This window comes from Garra rufa, chromosome 2 (genome assembly GCF_049309525.1).
Source record: "Garra rufa chromosome 2, GarRuf1.0, whole genome shotgun sequence".
Taxonomy (NCBI): Eukaryota; Metazoa; Chordata; class Actinopteri; order Cypriniformes; family Cyprinidae; genus Garra; species Garra rufa.
Window position 1 is genome coordinate 51,302,748 of NC_133362.1, and position 7,091 is coordinate 51,309,838.

Here is a 7,091-nt window from a genome sequence, read left to right on the forward strand (position 1 = left end):
GTTTTTCCGTGCTGCAAACGTCATGACATTAAAGAGCCTTCTGTTAGCCAGAGAAGTTACTTTCCTATCAGGCAATCCTAGTAACAATGACACAGGGTTTAAATCTAGATCCAAACTCAAAATCTTTTCCATTTCACGAAGTATGTTACACCAGTAATCTTGTATCAAACGACATGACCATAAACAGTGAGTCAGGGTACCAATTTCGGTCTTACATTTAAGACAAAACGGTGAAAGGGAACTGTTAAAAGCATGTCTGCGATTAGGGGATATATGTATTCTGTGCAGTATCTTCAGTTGAATTGCTCTTGCACGGTTACAGACTGATATTTTTTTTGCACATTCCCAGACTTCCTCCCAAACATCCTCATCAATCAGAATTGATAGTTCCTTTTCCCACTTCTTCCTAGTATTCTGTGAGTCTGTGCCATTCATAGAGCATAAAGTGTTACAGAAGAGGCTAATCGATGTTCTCCCAGTTGTTTGAAAAAGCAATCTTTCAACTGGAGATATTTCAAAGTTGTCTTTTAAAGTTGTGCTCTTTTGGATGAAATGCCTAATTTGTAAAAATCTGAAAAATTCTGATTTTGATAACTCGTATTTATCCTTTATTTGTTGAAATGACATTAAATTATTATCAATAAACAAATCTTGTAGCTTAACAATGCCCTTTTCACGCCAGAGCTTAAAGCCAGTGTCCATCATTCCTGGTTGGAAATCTGGATTATTTAAAATTGGAGAAAAAACAGAGGTAAATTTAGACCTACCCTCCAAGCGTCTAACTAACCGCCATGCTCTAAGTGTATTAAGAGTAACAGGATTAACACAACTTTCTTTAATTATTTTAAAACTTTTAAAAAACAATAGGTCTGATAATGAATATTTGCATAAGCTTGTTTCAATATCTAACCATACCGAGGAGACATCTTTTGTTATCCAATTAGAAATATTTCTCAAATGTGCACCTAACTGATATGTTCTAATATTCGGTAAATCTAACCCCCCCTTAGATCCTGGCAACTGTAAAACTGACATCTTAAGCCTTGGTCGCCTTTTGCTCCATATAAAAGAGCTCAACCATCCATTCAAATCTTTTAGGACTCTTTTAGAAAATACAACTGGGATCATCTGAATAGGATAAAGCAACCTAGGTAGTACATTCATCTTAACTAACGATATCCTACCCAGCCATGAAACTGGAAGGGAGTTCCAATGATCAAGATCCTGTTTTATTTTTTCAAACAAGGGTGTAAAATTCATTTTATGCATCTGATTAAAGTTAGGAGTCACAAAAATTCCCAGGTACCTAAATCCCACAGGGGACCATTTAAAGGGAAACGGAGGTATAGTACTTGGCATATTAATTAAGCTACCAAGGGGCATGGCTTCAGACTTAGTTAGGTTAATTTTGTATCCAGAAAACAGACTAAATAGATTAATAATATCAATGAGAGGAGGTATTGATGACTCAGGTGAAGATAAGAATAACAAAACATCATCCGCATAAAGGCTTATTTTATGCTGTGTTGTACCTATAGCCAAACCTTGAATGGATGTAGATGATCTAATAGCCTCTGCCAGTGGCTCTAATGCCATCGCAAAGAGGAGGGGTGACAGGGGGCATCCCTGCCTAGTTCCCCTATGTGTACTAAAACTGTCCGATCTAAGCCCATTGGTAATGACCGCAGCCCGTGGATGATCATACAGTATTTTGATCCATTTTACAAAAGTGTCTCCTAATCCAAACCTTAGCAGTACCGAAAATAAATAAGGCCATTCTATGCGGTCAAAGGCCTTTTCGGCATCTAATGAAAGAACCAAACCATCCACCCCTCTCTGCTTAAACACCTGAATTATGTTTAAAAGACGTCTAACATTATCACATGAGTTTCGGCCTTTTATGAAACCAGTTTGATCTGCTTGAATAATTAATGGTAATATGCCTTCTAAACGAACAGCCAAAATTTTGGCCAGTACTTTGCGATCCACATTCAGCAAGGCTATAGGTCTGTATGATGGGCAGGATTCTGGAGGTTTCCCTTTTTTAAGGATAACTGATATGTTTGCATCTTGTAGTGTTTGAGGCAGTCCTTTACCTGACAGTGAATCTTTAAACATCTCAAACATTGGGTCTAACAACACATCATTAAATTCTTTATAAAACTCACTATTAAGACCATCAGGTCCTGGAGCTTTCCCATTTTGTAACATCTTTATTGCATTCAACACCTCCTCTCGAGTAATAGGAGCATTGAGAATAAATCTTTGCTCTTCTGTAATTGTTGGCAAACTAATACCAGAGAAAAAATCATCCATTGCCTTTGAAGATGTATTGGTTAATTCTGAGGTATAAAGATCAGTATAAAAGTCTTTAAAACAAGTATTAATTCTTTCGTTATCATAATATTGATTACCATTAGAGTCAATGATAGATGTAATGTATTGAGAGACAGATCTCTTTTTGGTAAGATATGCCAAGTACTTCCCTGGTTTGTCTCCATGTTCATAATACTTTTGCTTAACATATTTAACTTTTTTCTCAGCATTTTGTGTCAGAAGAGAATCCAGGGTTGACCTGAGAGCTGTAATCTCATTTAGCAATATGGGAGAAGGAGTTTTAAAATACACTTCCTCTTTCTTTGCTAAATCTTTTTCTAATACTTCCTGCTTCTTATGTTTTTTCCGTTTCATATTAACTGAAAATGAAATGATTAAACCTCTGGCATAAGCTTTACTTGTCTCCCATAAAAGAGATGGGTCATCTGTAGATTTCTGGTTTATATCAAAAAAATATCTTATCTCATTTCTAAAGTAAGATGTGAAGTTGTTGTCTTTCAAAACGGTAGAGTTAAATCTCCAATGTCTGATATGTCCAAAATCGCCTTTCAAATTAACAGTAATTGTTACACAAGCATGGTCTGATATAACTATTTTCCCAATACAACTATCGGATACGATGTCCAGTGAGGTTCTTGGTATAAATAAATAATCTATTCTTGTGTGACTTCCATGGGGTGCTGAAAAATATGTAAACTCCTTGCTCAGGGGATGGAAAAATCTCCACACATCTACAAAACCCAAGTCTTTGCAAACTGCATTTAAAGATTTTGCTTGTGGGGAGAGTGGGGATATTTTTTGGGGAAATCTATCCATAATTGGATTTAAAATACAATTGAAATCCCCTCCTACTATAGAATTTTCATTATTCATAGCTGAGAATTCTACAAATATTTTAGTAAGGAAATCGGATGGGTGTGCTGGAGGGCAGTATACATTCATCAAAGAAATTCTGTGTCCCTGAACAAAACCTTTAATCATAACATATCGCCCATATTTATCATTTACCATATTTTCCAATTTAAAGGGTACCTTCTTACTTATTAATATTGCTACACCTCTACTCTTTGATGAAAATGATGAGAAAAACACCTGTCCGAAGCCACCTTGCTGTAGCTTCAAATGTTCTATATTGTCTAGGTGGGTTTCTTGAAGAAGGGCAATGTCAATCTTTTCTTTTCTAAGATAGCAAATTATTTTTTTCCGTTTTATAGGGCTATGGAACCCCCGAACATTCCATGTGCAAATTTTCAGACTGCTGTTTATTATTTTATTAATTTATAACATGCAGGGATATTTGAGCTTTGTACTGCAAATTGCTCCACCAACTTCTGTACCTACAATCCTTAGGTTATTGAGCTGATCAAAATAAAAAATAAAAAAATAACACAAACATGAACAAGCGAACATTATCAAACGAACTTGGGTGTAATCCCTGTTATTTAACTTACAAGGGAATTCCTCCTTATCTCTAAACTGGACATCTACAGCCTCAAATGAAATGCATAACAAACAAAAAAGAAATAAAAAGATGACGAGGCTATCCCACTTCAAAGCGCTCCTGTCCTTAGACAGATTTAAATCCAAACCCACTCGAGCTATTAAAGACATGCTTGCAAATAAAATAGAAAACTTATAACATGGGGCTGTTAAGATATGTACTCTGTTTTAAAGAATAAGTCACCATAACGTCCCACTTATAGATGACACACCTGCACAAATTTACTCCAAAGCGTCCACAAAAGCAGATGCTTCTCCCGGGCTACCCAGTTTCTTGGGTTTTCCGTCGACCATCACCCTCAATATTGCCGGGTACAAAAGAGCATAATCGACCTTTTTCTCCTTCAGTCGTGCCTTCACCTGATCAAATTCCTTGCGTTTCTTTACCAACGCTGCTGAGAAGTCATTAAAGAATAAGACTCTCGGCAATTTATCACCTCCGACGCGTCGTGCTGCATCCATAACACGTTGTTTATCCGTGAAGTTGTGGAACTTCAAGATCACAGATCTAGGGCGTTGATTCAGACCTGGTTTCGGCGCTAGCGACCGATGCGCTCGATCCAGCTTGATGCGCCCAGCTTTAGTGGCGATTTGAAGATGATCAGGAAGCCACTTTTCAAAGAATTTAACCGGGTCCGAGCCCTCAGTCCCTTCCGGCAGTCCGACAACTCGAACGTTGCATCTGCGTCCACGGTTTTCCAAATCGTCGATATGGTTTTCCAAGTCATGCACCTGTTTCTCTAAGGCAGATGTTTTTACATCCACAGATGAAGTCAAGGTCTCAACAGCAGCGAGCCTCTCTTCCGCGTCACTAATTCGCTGACTCATCGTTTGAAGTTGGACTGTTTGGTCATGTATTGCTTCCAGGACCGTACTAATTTTAGTGTCCATAGCAGACATGATATTTTCTGTCATCTTTTCCATTGCCATTAACAAGTTCGGCTCCGTTTCGTCGGCTGAGGTGCAGGCCTCCATATTAGCTTGTTCAGCCTCGACGGGTCCGGTTTTTGTCGATTTTTTCGCTTTCCTAGGTTTACCACCAGCCGGTTTTGCAAAATAATCTTCTAAACTCATTCTCAAATCAAAAATCAGCCCCTTTGATAGGCTAGCAGGCACTTAAAAGGATAATTAACCGATATTTTACGGAGCTCGTTCGGGTTGCGTCTAAGCTCTACTGCGCCATCTTTCTCCCCCCTGTTGGTGTAAAGTTAACCGTTGTCGTCTTCTGTTTATTTTATTTTTCGCGTCCACGGCTGTGTCCTTTTTTCTCTTATTTAACGAAGCAAATATCAGGTAAAAAAACAGTCCCAAAAACAGAAATATCTGTTCGTCCTCCATATTGCAGCTAATACTTGCGCTACCAAGGCAACGACTGACGCATTTGTATTTACATTCCAAAGAGTTCCGTTATCTGCACCACAGTGGAAAATCAAACCGTATCCGTGCTGACTGGCCTGGATCGGAACGGAACAGAACGGTTACGCATTGAGAACGGTTCGGCACGATAGTGGAAAAGCGGCTTTTGTTTCCAACTCCACTGTTATTGGACTGTAAAGTAAAAATATTGTACAAGATTTTTTTGAATTGAGTGTTTTCAGTTAAAGATATTTAACAGTATCAACACTGGTATTTTATGAAATGTTATGTTTGGTGTTTATGTTTATGCAGGACAGCACAGAAAGCACACAAGTCGAGGAGAGAGGAGGGGACAGCATCAGAAAGGACCTAGAGCTGGGACTCTTTCAAAGATCCCCTGAAGCACAACCATGATATATGCACAAGGCTGTTGTTTTTATCAGAATTTGAAGAAACATTTTGGCTTAAAATAATAAATACATTTCATTTAAGGTATTTCCTGCATAAAGAATTTTATGACGATTGCTTTTTGATCCCTTCACCACGACATGGTTTCTTATTGCAGGTTCCATTCTCAAAGTCTTTTGCCCATTTGCACTGCACAAATGTACACATCTCTTATAATGAGACACATTTGTAAACCTGTTTTCACAGAACCATAGTTAACCACCAAATAAGAGATCAAGTGGTTTTAGTCAAAAAAGGTTTCTCTTGTGCAGCGCAAAATATGCATGTTATTGCTCAAAAACTTTTGAGTCTTTAACCTTCTGGGGTCTAGGAATTTGGAGAAGTTTAAACCCTGACATCTGTGTTTTTTTTTTTTCAGTATCTGAAAAAAATACACTACGAGTCAAAAGTTTTTGAACAGTAAGGTTTTTTTTATTATTATTAAATAATTTCCTTCTGCTTTATAATATTTGTGTTATTTAAAATAATATTTAATATTATTTAAAATATTTTAAAATGTAATTTATTCCTGTTACTCCAGTCATCAGTGTCACATGAACTTTTAGAAATCATCCTAATATGCTGTTCAGGAAACATTTATTATTATCTATATTTAAGCTGTAGATTTTTTTTCCTTCAGGATTCTTTGATGAATAGTAAGATCCAAAGATTAGCATTTACTTGAAATAAAAATCATTTGTAAAATTATATACTATACTTCAAAACTTTTATTTAGCAAGGATGCTTTACATTGATCAAAAGTGATAATAAAGACATTTATAATATTACAATAGATTTCTATATCAGATAAATTGTTTTATTTTCAGTTCATCAAAGCAAACTGAAAGAATTCTACTGAGCTGTTTCCAACATATTTTTCTGAGCAGCAAATCAGAATATTAGAATGATTAACCGAAGGTTAATGTGACTTGATCATGAGTAATGATACAAATTCTGCTTTGACATCACAGGATTAAATTACATTTTCAAATATCTTCAAATGAAAAACATTTTAAATAGTACAAATATGTTTTATTTGTCTGTACTTTGGATTGGTGAGCAGAAGAGACTTAAAAAAAAAACTTTTTTTTTTTTTTTTTTACTGTGAGAAACTTCTGAGTGGTAGTGTATAATGTCTAAAGTCTGATTACTTTGTATTCATCACAAACTGGGCTACAATAACATGTGAGCAGAATTAATGTGTTTGCATTGTTTTTGGAAAATGTTTTAGACAGGTTTTTATTTTGATTTATACAGTGTATGTTTCCAAAATAAAACTTGTTTTATAATATTGATCATGTGTTAGTTTATTGAAGTTCATAGTTAAACCCAATTGCGGCTAATAATTTGTTTTTTTAACTAATATGTATGTACAGTGTTGATCTAAATGCAAACTTGGTTGTAATTTAATGTACGGTTGTGTATTCACCGTTGTTGAAAGGTAAGACAGT